The 20,165-nt window shown below is 44.8% G+C and overlaps 2 long non-coding RNA genes across 4 annotated transcripts; both read right to left on the reverse strand.

The window, feature by feature from the left end:
• Nucleotides 1–1,708: 1,708 nt before the first annotated feature.
• On the reverse strand, nucleotides 1,709–3,442 carry LOC110675747. Of its 2 annotated transcripts, XR_002499754.1 has the most exons (5): nucleotides 2,814–3,442; nucleotides 2,621–2,754; nucleotides 2,428–2,559; nucleotides 2,141–2,368; nucleotides 1,709–2,088 (listed from the first exon to the last, which is right to left on the reverse strand). It is a non-coding gene; the product is annotated as an uncharacterized LOC110675747 (long non-coding RNA). The 2 variants fall into 2 exon arrangements; XR_002499753.1 differs by having other exon boundaries at nucleotides 2,428–2,754.
• Nucleotides 3,443–11,248: 7,806 nt separating this feature from the next.
• On the reverse strand, nucleotides 11,249–12,201 carry LOC5571840. 2 transcript variants are annotated; one of them, XR_002499756.1, is made up of 4 exons: nucleotides 12,161–12,201; nucleotides 11,968–12,099; nucleotides 11,681–11,908; nucleotides 11,249–11,628 (listed from the first exon to the last, which is right to left on the reverse strand). It is a non-coding gene; the product is annotated as an uncharacterized LOC5571840 (long non-coding RNA). The 2 variants fall into 2 exon arrangements; XR_002499755.1 differs by having other exon boundaries at nucleotides 11,968–12,192.
• Between the last annotated feature and the right edge of the window lie 7,964 nt (nucleotides 12,202–20,165).

Consider the following 20,165-nt stretch of genomic DNA (forward strand, 5'->3'; position numbering starts at 1 on the left):
AAACAAAAACAACGTGATTATGGATGGAACACACTTATACCAAATATATCATCATATTCAGGTTCCCAGATATCGTATTCGTTGTAGAATTCTCTGTAGCAAACTCCAACGGGCCAAATAGAGCGACGCATAGCAATATTCCTGAATTCTGCTTCAATTCCAATTTTGAACGAAACATACGGCATTGTGGAAACGTCCTTCCAGTCAGCGACAAGTTTCTTCACTGTAACATTTTTCGATCCGATTGCAGTTGACACCATCCTAAGCATTTGATTTTCGCTCACAGTATTTCTCAATCGAGTGAAGAAAAGCCAAAATTTCGCCCGAGGTACAGATGAAATTGAGGAACTATCATTAGAGCACTTCGAGCCATGCATCAATTTTCTATTTGACTTCGGGGAAGATCGAGCCAAAGGAGGACTATCATTGATCGATGTTGTAGTAGCAGTGCGATCACTCTGGTCGGCAATAGTGCGTTGGATGACAGCAATTTCCTTTTTCAGCTCCAGTATATCGTTCGCAAGTACCATATTCATCGACTGATTGTGTTCGGGGGCGAAATTCGATCGCTTTGAGAGCAATGATTTGTCATTCCGTATTTGGCTCATCAGGGTGGTACAGCTTACGCACAACCACCAAATACAACGATTTCGTTTGAAGCTCAATACATCGGTATCTGTTAATTTGACGCACTCTGCATGATAGGCATCAGTGCAAAAGCCTTGGCATATTGTATACGTTTGCCCATCAGTAACACTTCGTTACACTTCGAGCAGATCGTTTCATTTGTTGTTTCCATCTCGTGCTTTACCGATGAATGTTGCGATGCAGCGTAAAACAATGGATGCGAGCAGAGGCACGATTCCACGATATTTTTGCTGGCTTGGAGATACTACAGATAACAATTTCTGCTAATATCGACGAACTTAAGGGATGAAGACGAATACTTTGCGTAAAAACATACACAAACCAGAAATAAAACAAACGAATTTCACGAAATTCAGGAAAAAATCGGTAGCGATCGAGCAAAGCAGCAACAATTGCGCTTACGTACACAATTACATATGCATATCATATTATGGTATCATACCATAATTAGGTATTGTTCAGTTGTCTTCAGTTGTCAATACCTCATTTTGGTATTATAAGGGTATTGGAAAAATATGTTTAAAACAATTAAATATACTTCATTTTGGTATTCGATAGCTATTGAAGACTGCTGGAGATATTGAACTACTATTGAAAAAATTCACTTTTATATGAAAATCCATCACGTATTATTTAGGTATTACAAAACCTAATCTTATTATCACTTTGGTGTATTATTTGAGGTATTTTACCTCTTATGCAGGGCTCATTCATACCTCATTACGGTTGTAAGTATTGGAAATTATCTGTATGGAATACCTTAGTTTGGTATTCAGAAGTTATTTTCTTCTGCTCGGGTTCAACTACTAGAGAGACGTTTGAAGCAAATAGGAATTTTAAATTTTGATAGATATCTAAAGGATGCAAATGCACGAACTTTTCTCTTCACAATACACAATACACATAAGCCCTTATTTTGCGTGGCAGTTCATTTTTTCAGAAATTGTTGCAAGTTTCCCGGTGGAGGTAGAGCTAGACTACCGAAGCGGAAAGCTCAAAGGATCAAAGTCACAAACACTGAAGGGCTAAAGCTCAACTCAAATCACATAAACCAGAAGTTGCATTTTAAATACTTATATTGAACGACATGATCATCTTTCCCCCCTAGTTCCTGCTCTAGCTAGTGGGTCTAACTCTAACGTACATTCCCCTTACAAATTTTGCTTAACCTAAGGGTGTTGGTACTCACGGTACCGGAGCTAATGGGCCACCATCGCTAAGAACCCCGCCGACATTTTCGTGACCGACTGCGCGGTCGACTTTTGCTGAGCTCCATCCATCTCTGGGTCCTTCGAACGTCGCGGTGCGAATGCCAACTGAGATCGGAGTGTGCTTTAGAACTGCGTGCTGAGTATGGATGCAATTGGAGACCGTCCGTGGATCGCTTCAGCCGGACCACCGCAGTTTGTGGTGAAAAACTGTAAATATAGGAGAAAAACCCTGTCGAGAGACAGGTCAGCATTTGCTTGTATAGCGGTCCAAATATTCTTACCCTGTAAAGGGGTTTTCCGTGGCTTGTGTTGTTCCCTGCGAAGCACTTGTTCTTTGCACACCCGTTGTGCACGTGCAATTTGCAATCGATGTCAGCACGTTCAAGGCACACCGTCGTCACGACTGGTCAGTACCGATGAATTATGCTTGCGCCCTCTCGTTCGTTATTGCTTGCCCTCGACAATCGGCTCTGTCTGCGTCTACGTTGTGGCCTCCGGATTCGGACTGTCTGCTCGAGAACAGGAATTCTTTATTGCCGTGCTTTCACGGAAAAGTAAGTTAACTCACCAGTGAAGATGTCCGCTGGATAGTTCTTCCGGAAACGGTCCTTGTGACTCAACGGTCCTGGTGGTTTTCTGTCGGAGAAAGGGCCTTGAGCAATCGACGATGAAGTTTTGCTGCGAGATGTTGAAGTTCCTGCTGCAAAGCATATTAGTGTTAGCTCTTGGATTGCTTCACTCGCCAACCGGCCGTTACTCACCGGTCAATTAGCGTGATATCACTTGGAAATGGTCCTTTTGCCGTCACCGGCCCTGGTGGTTTTTTTGCCGAGAATTAGGCTTTGTTGAGCGATCGACGACGGATGGGTTTGCTGTGAGATTGTGGGTGTTCCTGCTGCAAATCACAGTATCATTAGCACTTAGACACTTCACTTCTCAGCCGGTTTTACTCACCGGTCAAATTCCGCTCCGGCGAATTATTAGTCCACCATGCGGTTTTGCGCGAACCTCCCTCAAACGTGTCCCCGTCGTTGTATTCGGCCAGCAATCAAGGCAAATTTGTTCGTGTGGTGGCAATATCGACAGTCCTGTCGAGGATGTTGGTTGTTCCGTTGGGAAACAACGTCTTTCCGGGAACTCAAATCCGCTTTCCGGACACAAATTTTCACACGCGTTACTTATCGCTCTTTTCGCGATGGCGGCTGATGAAGAATGATCCGTGTTCTCGATCTTTCGTTGATCATTCGATGCGTGCGCTTGTATGAGTGACAGTCGCTCGCAATGTTGCCATCTCATGACATTTAGAGTTTTCGGCTTTCTCGTTTGTCGGTATAATGCAAGGGGTGTTTCGATGGTAGCGAACGTGGTGGCCTCTTTATGTCGGTAATATGGGCTTATTTGCTAACAGTTTCTTGATAATAACTTTAAATCTAACCAAAGCACATATCAAGATAGCTCAAACGTAACACAACTCTACCGTAGCGGAAGAATTTTTCATAAATCGATGATCAAGCGATTTATGAAAAATTCACAAAATCATCAATCATCCTCCTAGGATGATGGTCAGAGACAAGTCGGTCAACCTAACTCTTGAGCAGACCTCAAGTTACATCGTGTGCCTTAACTGAACCCTAAATGATACGCAAGCCATGGTTGCTTGCCAGATCTTAACTCCACTATCGCCTGAACTGCATAATCTTAACACTAGACTCAATATCACGCCAGCTGCGCCTGGCAGAATCCTCGACCTCTCAACTCGTCTCTGACCAAAGTCCTTGTCCAGCTTCAACGTATCCTACGGCAAAACATTCGAATTGGATACTGGCCTATTATATTGGCTAGAATAGGCTTAATCGCACACAAAACATAGAAGCTATATTTACAAACTTTATACAAGGACTAAATGGTTTGGTTTTGGTTTGTGCGGAACTGAGAAAAGAAACATTTCCGTAACTTAATCGTCATGAGCCCGAATTAAGGGTTTTACCGCGCCCCGGGTCGCGTTACCTTGGGATGAAGATTTCATGACGACCCCCAGATCTTAGCCCGTGGCCCCGCATTGAACTGACTGGATACACATGAGGGTGTGTGTGCACTGATCCAGTCTTGGATGTGCTAGGATTACCGTAATCGTGTTTGGTTTCTTTGTAGTCGTGTCGCTCATAGCTCTGTGTAGTGGGTGGTCGAATCTTGATGATGGGCTCGATTTTTCTCGATCGGCTAACGGCATGACCACTTGGTGTGTTTTGGTGTGAGGATTCCTTTTCTTGGTTGACAGTTTGCTGCCGACATAGCTGGGTGATGACCGCTGTGGACTTAGGCGCGCTTCACTCGTTGTCTCGTTCTGGTATCCGGAGTCTCCTTACTGTAGGCTTCGGGGTCCCATGTCTAACGTAGGCTACGTGCTTCTTCCGCTCCGCATGATGGTATTTGGGGCCTCCCCACTCACAATGGTTTTCAGGGTCCCAATCTCCCGTGCCTTCCGTAGGCTGCTTGTTGTAACACTCTTCGTACTGGTATTTGGAGCCTCCCTACTCACGAATGTTTTCAGGGTCCCAATCTCCCGTGCCTTTCGTAGGCTCCACCTGCGTCGTCCTCTCCCAATGCTGCACAGTTGCTGTCTTATTGCACCCGATAGTGGCCGTAAGTTTCAACTCCGCGCCGAACCGATTGTTGGTCGTCGATCTCCGGGTCTCCACTCCTCCTATCAAAGAATACAACTGCTGCCTTGCGGAGATCCCTGCACTCCGTTAGCAGAATAGCAGGGTGCGATTTCTCCCGATTCGCGAACGGCAAACGGTACACCTCCTGGCGCGATGGAAGTGTTTGGGTACCGCGTGTTGATTGTCTTGCAAACTTGTAGTTCGTGCACTCTTTGTTATGGTATTTGGAGCCTCCCTACTCACGAATGTTTTCAGGGTCCCAATCTCCCGTGCCTTTCGTAGGCTCCATCTGCGTCGTCCTCTCCCAATGCTGCACAGTTGCTGTCTCATTGCGCCCGATAGTGGCCGTAAGTTTCAACTCCGCGCCGAACCGATTGTTGGTCGTCGATCTCCGGGTCTCCACTCCTCCTATCAAAGAATACATCTGGTGCATTGCCGAGATCCCTGCTCCCCGTTTCCAGTGTAGCAGGGTGCGATTTCTCCCGCTTCGCGAACGGCGAACGGTACACTTCCTGGCGCGATGGAAGTGTTTAGGTACCGCATGTTGATTGTAGCTTGTTTCACTCTCCGTACTGGTATTTGGAGTCTCCTTACTCACTAATGTTTTCAGGGTTCCAATTTCCCACGCCTGCTTAGGCTGTTGTCGCAAATCGGTTACTATTTTCGGCGCTGATCGTGGTCTACAACGAGACTTCTTTGTCGTCGAGGTGGAGAGGTAGTCATCGAGAAGTTATTGCTCATCACACCTGACTTACTACCATTTCCCCGCTTGGTACGTGTTTTTGGAGCATGGTACTCATGGTTGACAGGCAAAGCCTGCGGACATAGCTTGTACGTTGTGGAACCTCGATCGGTTGAACGGACATCCTGGCCGTTGAGTCTTGATCGGTGTTGCTGAAGTGGAGCGTTATTGTAGCGATTCGTCCTGTCAGCTTCCGTGGTAACTGCTCCCAGCAATTGGTGTTTTCGCTGGCTACTAATCCTGGTTAACAGGTAACCTGTGTACATAGCTGGATGGGTCCGGAATCTCGCTTCAAGGAATCGGAATCCCGATTGGTGTTGAGTCTTAATCGGTGTTACTGAGCTGCAGATGAATTTGGTGCTCTTCTGCTCTCAGGTGCGCTTTAATAGTGCCCAAATGGTATTTTTGACAGCGTTTGCTTGATAGTCGACAGGCACTGCCTGTTCGCATAGCTTGTACACTTACGCTTAGTCCGCCTTGATGTCCTTCGCGTGGAATCTTCCTTTCTTGCCGCTCAGAACATCTTCCAGATCGTACAGGTTTGTCCCTATGATATTCTTCACGATAGCCGGCACGAATTTTGGCTCCAGCTTGCTGTTGATCCGATCTGCCTTCGATGAGAGAACGAATGTTCGTCGCCACACCAAGTCTCCTACTTTGAACGCCACTGATCTTGTACGGAGATTGTATCGCTGCTTCGTTCGCTGATGACTGTTCTTGATACGCTCGATGATAAGCTTCTGTATTCGGCGGATTGCCGATAGTCTCAGATCTTGTGCTACTTTCGGATCTTCTGGAAAGTTCAGGTCTTGCTGCGTATAAAGGTCTGTGTGCAACAACAGGTTCCGTCCAAAGTTGGCTTCGTGAGGACTCACCCCCGTCGCTTCATGCTTCGCTCCGTTTATCGCCGCTGTGATCGCTGGTAACTTCTCGTCCCACTCTCGATGGTCGCCATCCAGCAAGGCTCGTATGCAAGTCACTACGACGCGGTTGACACGTTCGGCGTTGTTGACCTGCGGACAGTAAAAGGCTGTCTTCATGTGGGCGATCTTGTGCTTCGCTAGCCAGGACTTGAAAACCATCGATTCGAACTGCTTCCCGTTGTCGGACAAGATCAGCCGAGGGCGAGAGAACTTCAGGCAAACTTCTTCCTCCAGAAACTCCACCATCTTCTGCGAATCCGCTGTGCGCATCGGCTTGACGATCACGTACTTACTGACCCAGTCTACTACTACCAACAGCACCGTGTTGCCTCGTTTGGAACGTGTGAGTGGACCGACAAAGTCGATCGATATCATCTCCCACGGCGTCTTCGCCGGCTTGGGACTTCCCATCTGCGGCATCATCCTTCTTCCCGGTGCCTTGCATGCCTTGCATGTCGGACAGTTCCTAACGTAATCGCTGATCTCCTGCTGCATTTGTGGCCAGTAGTAGTGGGCTTGAAGTTTGTGCCAGGTCTTGTAGAGACCCAAATGCGCTGCTGCCGGTTCGTCGTGGTATCTCCGAATTAGCTGCAACCTTTCTTCCTTCGGAACGACCTGCTTCCACTTATGGTGCACTGCTCCAACCTCGTCTTTGCAGCGGCAGTTCTTGAACAGAGTGTCGTTTGCTAAGCGAAAGTCCGGAAACTGATCGCTTTCATTCTGCACCTTCTCAACCAGCTTCCTGTACCACGGATCTTGTACTTGGTCAACCGTGAACACTGCTTCCGCCACCGTTCTCGAAAGAGCGTCTGGAACAACGTTGATGGATCCCTTCCTGTACCGGATCTCGAAGTCGAACGCATTCAAACGTAGGAGCCAGCGGCTCATCAGGGCCGTCGGGTTCTTCATGGACTTGAGGTAGCTGAGCGCCGCATGATCACAGTACACGATGAACCGGATCCCTTCCACGTATGCTCTGAACTTCTCAATTGCTCGGATCACCGCGAGACACTCCCGCTCCGTAACCGAGTATTTTCTCTCCGACGCTGACAGCTTCTGCGAAAAGTAGCTGATTGGATGTTCTTCGCCGTTTGTCTCCTGCGTCAGTACCGCTCCGATTGCTGTATCGCTGGCATCGCACGCTATGGCAAACGGTTTACTATAGTCCGGCATCGCTAGCACCGGTGCCGAGACCAAAGCGGCTTTTAGCTTGAGAAAAGCTTCTTCTGCAATGGGATTCCAGCGGAACTTGGTCTTGCCAGATGTCAAGTTGGTCAACGGTGCTGCTAGCTGTGAAAATCCGGCAATGAAGCGTCGGTACCAGTTGCAGACACCAAGGAAACGCTGTACTTCTTTTCGCGTCGTCGGAGTTGGAAACTGCACTATAGCTTTTAGCTTCTCATCGTCCACTCGCCAGCCTTGTTCGTCGATCACGTAACCGAGGTAGTTCATGCTCTTCCGACAGAACTTGGACTTCTCCGACGATATTGTCAGATTCGCTTTTCGCAGCCGGCGGGCTACTTCTTCAAGCAGAGCAATGTGCTCCTCGAAAGTTTCTGAGCAAATGATAATGTCGTCCAGATAATGGAACACCAGCGGTTCCAAGTCGGCGAACAAGTGCGTCATGAGTCGTGCTAGAGCTTGACTGGCTGTACACAATCCGAAAGGCACCACCTTGAATTGAAAGTGGCCTCTGGATGGTACGGTGAATGCTGTCAGTGGCCTCGAAGCCTGATGAAGTGGCAACTGCCAAAACGCGTCCTTGAGATCGATCGACGAGATATATTTGCTGCTTCGCAGGTTGTTGGTGATCGCAGCGATCTGTGGGATTGGGTAGCCCTCGTTCACCATGATGGAGTTGAGGTGACGCGCGTCAAGACAGACGCGGTATTGCCCGGTCTTCTTCTTCACGGCTACCAACGGGTTGTTCCACGGAGAAAACTGTGCCTCCTCGATCACATCGAGAGCAATCATCCGGTCAATCTCCCTATTCACCTCTTGCATAACATACGGCGACATGGGGTAATGCCGCTGTTTGCGTGGTGCTGCATTCCCAACGTCGATGCGATGCTCGTATAGCTTCGTGCGGCTCAACTTCCCTTCAACTGCTTTCGGGAATTTGCGGATCGCTTGATCCAGCTGCTTATTCTGCTCCGGTGTCAGTGGTTTCATTTCTTGATCTTCGACGACCTCTTTCTTCAGGTCAGCTCCTATTGCGCAGCATACGGCCTTCACTCCGAACTTGTCCCAGAAATTCATTCCGAGGATGATGCAGTCCGGGATCGAAGGTACTAACAGTACTGGAAGGACTTCGTTTCTGTTGTTGTAGACGATGGGGAGATAGACAAAGTTGTTGATCTTGTGTTTCGTGCCGTCAGCCGTTTTTATCCCGCCACAGACGGTTCCTTTCTGTAAACCACACTCCTCTGCTAGTCCGACTCTAGTTCCTCCTAGCAGAGAGCAGTTCGCGCCGCTGTCTAGCAAAGCGGTCATCTCCTTCCCCATCACAGATATGACGGCGTGCGGCCGGTTGTCACTTCCGGGATTGATGATTATCGAGTTTAGGTTTTTAAATTCTGGGAGATCTGAGGGGTTTCCTAGAATTTGCGGAGAGCTGCTCCCCTCTACTGCTGGTTCTCCGCTGGGTAGTTTCCCGCGGCTGTGCGGCAAGTGAAACAACTGCGTAACGAGTAGCCTTTGCGTCCACACCGGTAGCAGAACAGGATCGCTTGCGGTTTTGGACAGTCCGTGAATCTATGGCCTTCCTCGTCGCAATTCCAGCAAACCAAGGCCAGTTGCTGACGGGTTGCTGCTTCTTGCTGCTCTTCAAATCGACGATCGACGATTCTCATCGGCTCTTGTTGAAGATAGCTGCCTGACCGGTTGATGTTGTGCGCCTCTTCTACCGAGCCGGATATCCGCTGTCGCGCTGGCCAATTCTGAACCATTCGCGCCTGATCTTGCTGCTGCTCTGTTTGTCGTGGCTGATACGAAGCGACTTGTAGCGGTCTTTGTTGTAGTGTGGGTGAGCGTGCGTCTCTTATCTGCTGCCGCCCTGCTTGCGCAGTATCCCCCTCAGTTCGGCCAACCCTATTCGGGAATCTAGACTGCCCTTCATTCCTTGACGTGAAATCAGGCCGCGTAGTTCTTCGCTCCATGCTCATCTTCAACGCGTTGACTTGCTCCACCAGCTCGTCGATGGTGTGCTGCCAGTTGTCTTCCGCTTGATCCTCTACCATTTCTTGATCCGGAACGCTTCCTTGCATTTCCACCGCTTGCACTCTGCCGAAACGATGAGGCTGTTGCTGCTGCATCAGAACCGGCCTGTTGGTCGACACGGGTGTAGCGAAGTTTGGTTCCAGTAGCGCACTGTGTGGAATCGGAATCCGGCGCTGCCTGCTCAGGAGCATTCTTGTTTCGTCGTATCCGGTGCAAACCTCGACCATCTCCTCCAGCGAACGAGGCCTTGCTGCTGTCACTATCGCCGCATAGTTCTCATTCATGTTCTTCTTTACCAGAAAGAACTTCTCATCGGCCGGAATCGGCGGATCCACAAAGCGAAAGAGCGCCGAGATGTCGCGATAGTATTTCGCAAACGACTCCTCTCTCCCTTGGAATCGGAAGCTGGCTTCTTGGCGTAGAATCTGGGAATAGCCGCTTGGTAGAAACTCTCTCCGGATCTCTTGTTTAAACTCCTCCCATGTGCGCAGCAGGTTGTGCGACGTAGCACGCGCATACCAATCGATGGCATCCTCCTGCAGCAGATGTTTGATGGAGCTGAGCAATGTTGCATCGCTCATACCTTCCGATCTGGCGAAAGTCTCCACCCTGTCCAGGAAGACGTTGAGGGAAGTGGTGTCCTTCTCGCCGCGGAACTTGAACGGCCAGTTGTGTACTGCCTTCTGCATTCGCCTTTCGTCCGCTCTCTCCGGTGGTAGCCGTTCTTGGCGGATTAGTCGCTCCAAGTCTCCTCGCATCCTGTAATACTCCTGGCGGATCCGTTCTTCCCTCTCCTGCCTCTCTTATCCTCGCTTCCAACACTTGAACAGTTTGTGCTTCTCCCGCTGCATGATTCCATCCTTCATGCTCCCGAGGAAGGTAAGGAGGCGGTGGTGTAACGTTTTGCCGGCTTGAGTTTGCCTGTCTTCCGACCCCGCTGCCGCCTGCTTCGAAAGAACCGGAAAACAGCAAACCTGTTCCTTGTCCACCCGAGAACGACGTCAGAGGCGGTAACGTTCCAGCTGGTGGTGTGGAATGTCGATTCTCGTTGCTACCTACTGGAATGGTGGCATCCACTGTTCCTCCTACAGCTCCTTCCACCTCACTGTTCCTCCTCCTTACTGCGCCGGTGGGTTGGTTCACTGGATCTTCACCTCTCTGTACACCATTCACTACACTTATCCCATTCACTCTGTTCAATAACACGTCCACGTGCATAGTTAGCATGCCGTGAGTGTCGCGCAGTTCGTCCGAAGGACGGATTAAACGCAATCTATCGCGATAGTGGGTGAGACGCGAACGAATCTGATTGAGTGTTGCACTATCGGCTGTGCGAATTGCCGAGTCCGTGCTAATTTTCAACTGGTGAATTTGAGCTTCGCAGTGCTCTATGTTTGAATGCGAGCTCATTACATGGTCTGAGCTAGTGGGCTGGTTATTACTCGAGGCTTCCTCATGGATGAGTGCCTTGAGGCGCAGGACCTTCCCTCTGTGGGTGGTGGGTCCTAGGTTGACTACGTGACGCAGAGCCAACTCATACGTCACCTCCTCATCAGTCAAGTGTGTGTAATCCATTATACTATCGTATCTAATGCGTAAGGGTTAAAATTTTGATTGGTTACCAAAGACCGTATAACCGAAATGCACAAAACCAAAAATTCTAAAGTCCAAACCAACAAATCGCTTACGGTAGTTTCAAATTTGTGGATTTTCAGTTGGGCGCCAGTGTTGCAAGTTTCCCGGTGGAGGTAGAGCTAGACTACCGAAGCGGAAAGCTCAAAGGATCAAAGTCACAAACACTGAAGGGCTAAAGCTCAACTCAAATCACATAAACCAGAAGTTGCATTTTAAATACTTATATTGAACGACATGATCATCTTTCCCCCCTAGTTCCTGCTCTAGCTAGTGGGTCTAACTCTAACGTACATTCCCCTTACAAATTTTGCTTAACCTAAGGGTGTTGGTACTCACGGTACCGGAGCTAATGGGCCACCATCGCTAAGAACCCCGCCGACATTTTCGTGACCGACTGCGCGGTCGACTTTTGCTGAGCTCCATCCATCTCTGGGTCCTTCGAACGTCGCGGTGCGAATGCCAACTGAGATCGGAGTGTGCTTTAGAACTGCGTGCTGAGTATGGATGCAATTGGAGACCGTCCGTGGATCGCTTCAGCCGGACCACCGCAGTTTGTGGTGAAAAACTGTAAATATAGGAGAAAAACCCTGTCGAGAGACAGGTCAGCATTTGCTTGTATAGCGGTCCAAATATTCTTACCCTGTAAAGGGGTTTTCCGTGGCTTGTGTTGTTCCCTGCGAAGCACTTGTTCTTTGCACACCCGTTGTGCACGTGCAATTTGCAATCGATGTCAGCACGTTCAAGGCACACCGTCGTCACGACTGGTCAGTACCGATGAATTATGCTTGCGCCCTCTCGTTCGTTATTGCTTGCCCTCGACAATCGGCTCTGTCTGCGTCTACGTTGTGGCCTCCGGATTCGGACTGTCTGCTCGAGAACAGGAATTCTTTATTGCCGTGCTTTCACGGAAAAGTAAGTTAACTCACCAGTGAAGATGTCCGCTGGATAGTTCTTCCGGAAACGGTCCTTGTGACTCAACGGTCCTGGTGGTTTTCTGTCGGAGAAAGGGCCTTGAGCAATCGACGATGAAGTTTTGCTGCGAGATGTTGAAGTTCCTGCTGCAAAGCATATTAGTGTTAGCTCTTGGATTGCTTCACTCGCCAACCGGCCGTTACTCACCGGTCAATTAGCGTGATATCACTTGGAAATGGTCCTTTGCCGTCACCGGCCCTGGTGGTTTTTTTGCCGAGAATTAGGCTTTGTTGAGCGATCGACGACGGATGGGTTTGCTGTGAGGTTGTGGGTGTTCCTGCTGCAAATCACAGTATCATTAGCACTTAGACACTTCACTTCTCAGCCGGTTTTACTCACCGGTCAAATTCCGCTCCGGCGAATTATTAGTCCACCATGCGGTTTTGCGCGAACCTCCCTCAAACGTGTCCCCGTCGTTGTATTCGGCCAGCAATCAAGGCAAATTTGTTCGTGTGGTGGCAATATCGACAGTCCTGTCGAGGATGTTGGTTGTTCCGTTGGGAAACAACGTCTTTCCGGGAACTCAAATCCGCTTTCCGGACACAAATTTTCACACGCGTTACTTATCGCTCTTTTCGCGATGGCGGCTGATGAAGAATGATCCGTGTTCTCGATCTTTCGTTGATCATTCGATGCGTGCGCTTGTATGAGTGACAGTCGCTCGCAATGTTGCCATCTCATGACATTTAGAGTTTTCGGCTTTCTCGTTTGTCGGTATAATGCAAGGGGTGTTTCGATGGTAGCGAACGTGGTGGCCTCTTTATGTCGGTAATATGGGCTTATTTGCTAACAGTTTCTTGATAATAACTTTAAATCTAACCAAAGCACATATCAAGATAGCTCAAACGTAACAAAATATCTAAATAGCGGTGAATGCATTCGGCAAAATTTGGATTTTGATCGGTATAAGCTAATCGAACCATTTTCAGAGACTGTAACAGTTAATGAAACATAACATTTCGAGGCACATCGCATTCAGAGAGCCCTATTCATTCTCCCACATTCTCTCGGTACGTGACGAGAGAGCCTTCAAGAGCATTAACTCTCATAGACGCCGAAAATATCGAGCCATTCGAGAGATTCATGTTTTGATTAAAATTGGTTATAACTTGAATGCTTTCTGGTAACCCAAGTAACAATTTGAAGCTGTTCAAACGCTTCTATAACTAATTCAATTCAGCCATTGTTTGAACAAAAGCTGTTCATAGCCTGCATACACTGTTGTACAGCTGTTAAACATCTAATTCTGGCGATTTTATTCAGCCTTAAGCTTAATTGAAGCTTCATGGAAGGCTGAATAAAAGTCTATCATGCGCTTATTCAACCTCCTTTCAATAACGATAATTCTATTTTTAGAACAGATGGCAGCCTTCGAAAGCTCGGATCTACCAAAAAAATCCACCGCTCCTCAAAGGTTCAACAAATTTTATCGGATTTACATTGCGATCTACACAAATTCGTAATACTGTTAAGTTTAAAGAAGAGTTTATCTTTTAAATTCGAAATGATTTGACGAAGCTGGACGCCTTTTAGTATGTCTTTGTGGCCTTTGTGGATTCCACGAAGCTCGGTGTTGTGTATGAGCATAGTTAAGTTTGCAATTTGACTTTTAAGCCTAATTCTTTGCCCATAGCCAATGCGTTATGGACGCAACATATGATTAAACTTTGTAGACTACAGTATCCGTTTTTGGAAAAAATAATAAACATCAAAGAGGGTTCTCCTATCAAATTAAATCAGCATTTAGGAGTCTTCTGCAACAGGCTCCCTACATCAATTAGTTATTCGAATTTTAATGCAGCAACTATCCCATTTCGTACATTTATCATCGTTTGTTCTTGATCTCCTGATTACCTAAAATATAAAAAAATAGATTTAAGGCGCCTGAAATAGCTAAAAATTGAAACTAATTGTAAAGCTCTAATACGTAAAAGTTCACAACAAATATTGTGAAAATTTTTGACAATCCAATCAATAAACTTAGATCATGGCCTGCTAAGACTATGCTATAAAAACGCAAGCAAAACATGTCAAAATCGATTCACCCCTTTTCGTTTTATAGCCAGCGTAAAAAACTGGATATATTTATATTTCACCAAGTTTTGAATTTTTGTGTGCAGGTTTGTAGAGATATACCTTCCTCTTAATATCCGTACTTCGAAAATATTTCATTTCGGATATTTTGTTATTTGTCTCAAAATGATATATCTCAAAGATATAATTTCAAGTTATTTCTGACACGCGGCTCAAATTTCAGGTAAATTATAGATAGCTGTGATACAGTTTTCCGAACTTGACCGTTTTGTGTGGAAATCAGTTATAGTTTACTTTATTCTTGTCAGTACTGTATTTTTAAAACCAAACGCGTAACTTTGGTTTGTTTTCGGCAATCTGAGCAACTATGATGAAGACATTATCCCAGCAAATACATGATCATATAAGGTAGTATATAAGAGTACGAAGTTGAAGGCGATATACGCACATTTTGCATGCAACCTTATGACGCATATACGTATATCGTCTCCACATCTGTAGTATTATGCGCTATGATATACGACTTTGTGTTTTCAATGTGATAAGGATCATAATATAAAACAGTTTGGACATGTTTAAACCAATAAATATTTCAGGTCAAGTTTGTTGAAAACCAGAATATTGCAAATTAATAAGGTTTTGAAATATTTCATCTTTAATTTTCTTCCAGATTATGCCTTATTTTTAAGAGTGTAGAAAACACTAAATTGATACGTTGCAATATTGATGGAGCAATTACATATAAACGGTGGGTGGTACTATTCCGAAGACACCTAAAATTTACTAAAACTACATACACATGCAAACTAGCAAAACGTAACAGCAAAATTGCTAACAAAACAGTGCTGCCTCAAATTGCATCCAAGCTTCTGAACAACTTTGCTGAAGACACGAATTTCACTTAGAAAATTGGAATAAGTGTTGTAACCAATCACGGTAGTCGACACGTTTTAGCTAATATTCGGCGGCAGCGTTTCCATTCAACATTCACTACATGAGTGATCAAACGAATGTTGGAAAGAAAAATGTCAATTGAAAGTCTCAGACTACGATAGCTTGACTATGAAACGTTACGATTGTGTTTCTTTCTATCATTTTTCGTAATAGGCGTTGTTTTATCTGTATGTGCGTCCCATTTCAAACTTTTCAAGTTGTTTATGATCCGATATCTATGCGAAACTAATGAGTTATGCAAATGTCATCGTGTCAGACGACATCCAATTGAGAAATTTTTGTATTTCTCGATGTTCATTCTACCGCTCGTACTGTGTGTGAGAGGTGACGGTAGCGGATGAATGCAGAAAAATAAAATGATCGATGATCACGGCAACAAATCGAACGTCACCCAAAGGTCAGCATCATGAGCTAGAACCAGCTAGAATATGATCAAATTGAATGAACGCTAGTGCTACTTAGCGGAAAAATTGCTAACCAAATAGTGCTGCTTCAAATTTTTTACATGCTTCTGAACAACTTTGCTGAAGACACGAACTTTCTAGGTGGTCGGAATCATGAGCTAGGCTCTGCTGAAATACGACCAAATTACATGCACGCTAGCGCACCTAGCGGCAAAATTGCGCATCAAAAATTTCATCTAATGAACACCATAAGGCTGCTGAACAACTTTGCCGAAGACCGCAACTTTGTAAAAAGTGAAGATTCTGAGATATTATATCAAAAATATTAAAATTTTTAGGTAACAAAGATGATTCTTTTATGTTGAGAAAGAAACATTTGGAGAACTTTCAATTTGATTTAGTTTTGATTTAGACAAATTTAATAATCTACAAACTATTCATAAATTATATTTTGAAGACAATCATGCTAGAAGCATGATTTAAAATTGGTTAGAAAATAAAAAAGTTATGAAGACTTCATTTAAGGTCATTTTTTATAACTTGAAAATTCACCCTCAAGGCTTGCCTCTTTATGTGATTTAAATTCAGAGGAGCATACGAATGTTTGGTTTTGAGAACTTTCGAAGAATAAGCCGGAATAAGTGGATCAGTTTCAAATGCAACATTAATTCTTCCTTCCCCTCATTGACCTGCATTCTGACGTGCCAGGCGCCATTGTTGTCGGAAAATTGAAGATCACCAGCACTTATACAATGAGGGTGTCTATTAGTCTCAAGCAATCATCTGGTTGGTTCCTTGTCCTTGAGGTTGAACTAAAAAATATACTTAATCAGCGTCTGAGGATAGTTTCAATTCGTTAGACGAGATCTTTCCGCATTCAAGTGCTTACAACTGGCAACTGGTTGAAAATGGCAACTTAGGCAAAGAAAGCTCTCAGTTAATAACTGTGGAAGTGCTCATAAGAACACTACACTGAGTAACCGGCTCTGTCCCAGTGGGGACGTTAATGTCAAGAGGAAGAAGAGTGCCGATACATGGTTAAAATCGATATCATTCAACTTTTTCTAAAGAGGCCCTTTGCAAAAAACGACTACTTGATAACTTCTGAACGATAATGGAATAGAACGACATGCACTTAACAAAGGACACGGGTATACCACAAAAGATAAATAAAACTGGTCGTAGATGATCCACTCGAACAGGAACAAAAACAAATCTTTGAGAAGAATAAATAGAAATGATTTTTTACGAGTTTTTGAAGAACATGGAGATGGATTAAAAAGCAAATGTTTCCTGTTTCATTGCGTCACTGTATGTCACACTTTACTGCCTTCAGTTTATCCTTCATCCAACTAACTTTGATTCATAACCATAACCACCTCTGGAAACAACGCGAGTATGTGATGTATAAACTTATGTAATGTCTCTGACATTTTTACGTTCATAATCAAATTTGTGCGATAAAACATTAGCTCCCTTCTTTAGGTACTTTTGCCCTCTTCAAAAGAGTAAAATATTCTCTCGTAAGGACAACTCATGTCAAGCAGGTCGCATTTCTGCTGCTGATGCGCATATCGTACGTCTTATTTCCGTCAGTTGACTTCATCCGACTGCATCTGATGCTATATCTATCTTAGTGTAGCAGCTTGGCATCTAAATCAGCAGCATCATCCCTCCCTAGCGAGCCTTTCCAGCTCATAACGCAAATGTCATTTCCAAACTGACAATTTTCAATGCAACAAAAACTTCGAACATGTACAAGTAGCTAACCGATATGACGATTCCCATCAATTAAAATGAAATCTTCGAAGAAGATTATTTGCTGAACATAGACTATGTGTCCGAAAAAATACACTGAAAGAAGAACATCATAGCGAATGCACGTTCAATTATATAAAAAGAACATATTTTGTCAAAACTATACCCCTTGATTTTTTAAATATGTTTTATGATATAACTGAAGTCTAATAAACAGCAGACCCAGTTGTATCCTAAAGCCAGAAAAAAGAAGAAGCATCTACATGATTTGCATCTTACCCTAGAAACGCTCTATAGCGGCAGAATGGGCAAGTAGTGTAACACATGTGTGCTCAAATATTGGAGCCAACAACGGCGAGAATCTACGGAGGATAATGCTTGGAATGCACTTTTTCTCGAGTTGCATTCGCTGAGCACGATCATAAAATAAGTGCCTCGTGAGGACGACGACAACGTGTGTTTGTGAGTGCTAAACCGTCCCAAGAGTACGATATTCACCTGCTGGGACCGGGGAGAGGAAAAAAATAAAGTTCAAATTAAATTGAAAACGTGCTAGAACGTGGTGCAATGATGTCGGCAGCCTGGGCGAAAATACTCAACTTTTCCGCTGCCGCAGTTTCCTCCGTGTAGTTGGCGGATAAAAAGGGTTCAAGTTGATGGTAAAAAAAAGAACACAAGAGATAGGATGTCGCACTAAGGGTATTTGGACAATATAGTTGGCTAAAAGTACTTCGTGCCATTTTCGCTACTAAGTGAATATGAATAATAAATTCTTGTTCACTTAGTAGCGAAACACGTTTTAAACGGAATTTCGATATATTGTGGGTTACTTATGTAATGCAAACGAAGCATATAAAATTATCTGTGTTTTGTTAGACACAGTCTGTTTAATATCTCAATATTGATGTCGTAATTTATTTATTCATTTTCACAGCATTTTACATTTTTGTGTACCTGCACAAATATTTAAAACAGAGATCGTTCACAAATACCCCACAACATTTAAAGTAAGTTTGCTAAAGTTGTGGAGTAAATTATGCACAATCACTGACCCGCGTCAATGTTCAATTCCTTTAATATTTCCTTAAATAGATTCCACTAACTTACTTACAGGAATAATGTATTAATATCTGCAAACCTCCCTGAAATAGTTTTTCGACGTACTCCTCCATTTCATTTCATTTATTAAGTTAATATCTAAACAGAAACTAAACATATAACACTGAATCAACAATTTCACGCAACAATACTCGGTTCGTGGCCGCATCTCTCCATCCTTGGTTCTGCCCCACGCTCGCCAAATCGATACTCACTTGATCCGCCCACCTAGCTCACTGCGCCCCACGCCTTCTTCTACCAACCGGATCCGAAGCGAATACAATCTGTTCAGGGTTGCTGTCCGGCATTCTTTCAACATGCCATGCCCATCGTATCCTTCCAGCTTTGGCCACCTTCTGGATACTGGGTTCGCCGTAGAGTTGGGCGAGCTCGTGGTTCATCCTTCGCCGCCACACACCGCTAAAGATCTTCCTAAGCACCCGACGTTCGAAGACTCCAAGTGCTTGCAAGTCCTCCTCGAGCATCGTCCACGTTTCATGCCCGTAGAGGACTACCGGCCTTATGAGCGTTTTGTACATGGTACATTTGGTGCGGGTGTGAATCTTTTTTGACCGCAGCTTCTTGTGGAGACCATAGTAAGCCCAACTTCCACTGATGATGCGCCTCCGTATTTCACGGCTAACGTTATTATCAGCCATCAGCAGAGATCCAAAGTAGAAGATCTCGTCGACCACCTCGAACGTATCTCCGTCTATCGTAACACTGCTACCTAGGCGAGCCCTGTCACGCTCGGTCCCACCAGTTAGCATGTACTTTGTCTTGGACGCATTCACCACCAGTCTATCTCTTGCTGCCTCGCGTTTCAGGCGAGTGTACAGGTCTGCCACCTTTTCAAATGTTCGGCCGACAATGTCCATATCATCCGCGAAGCAAACAAATTGACTGGATCTCGTAAAAATCGTACCCCGGCTGTTGAGCCAGGCTCTCCGCATAACACCTTCTAGCGCAATATTGAACAACAGGCACGAAAGTCTATCACTTTGTCGTAATCCCCGGCGGGATCTAAGCGAACTGGAATGTTCGCCTGAAACCTTCACGCAATTTTGCACACCTTCCATCGTCGCTCTTATCAGTCTCGTGAGCTTCCCGGGAAAGCTGTACTCGTCCATGATTTTCCATAGCTCTACTCCACCATGAAAATTCTTTCGATTTTCCTCATTTACTTCACACTTTTTAAGGCTATTTTTCTACTAACTCCTCGGTGTAATGCATAGTATCAAATGTTGTTTCTCAACAGATTCCTTCGCATATTTCTTTTTGCTTTCTCTTCAAGAACTACACTCAGAATTTTCATAGTGATTGTTTCAGGGATACTTAAAGGTGAAATAGACCATCATTGAATTTTGCACTTGTCGTTGATGATTGTTGCTAAATCATGTCACAATTTCAAATCAAAGAAAATCAGTTGGCATTGCACTTATACATCACAAAAAGTATCAGCATACTTTATGCATGTCAGCGCGTATGGTGATACTTTTCCGGATCAATATGATCTCCGAGGACTGACATTTATCACTTTGACATGGCGAGCTGCTATGTCATCATGGCTGCCTAAACGAATGACGGGCTACTTAGCCTTGAACGTTTGTTGTTTTTTTTTTCAGGAATTAAGTTGATAATAATTCAAAAATTTCTTCAAGATTTCACATTACTTGATTTTGAGATGGCATCACCATAATTGTACAAAAAATCCTACACAGAAAAAAATATTTAATTTTCAATGTGATGTAAACTGAAGTCTACATTAAAAATAAATCAAATTCGTGTGAATTAAAGCATCATGTAAATTAAAATGAATATACATTCAATTTTCAACTAAAAATTGTTGAATATTACATGATCGTGTAAATTTAAAGTGAATGCGATTGAAAAATAATGGACTG

This window comes from Aedes aegypti, chromosome 2 (genome assembly GCF_002204515.2).
Source record: "Aedes aegypti strain LVP_AGWG chromosome 2, AaegL5.0 Primary Assembly, whole genome shotgun sequence".
Classification (NCBI taxonomy): Eukaryota; Metazoa; Arthropoda; class Insecta; order Diptera; family Culicidae; genus Aedes; species Aedes aegypti.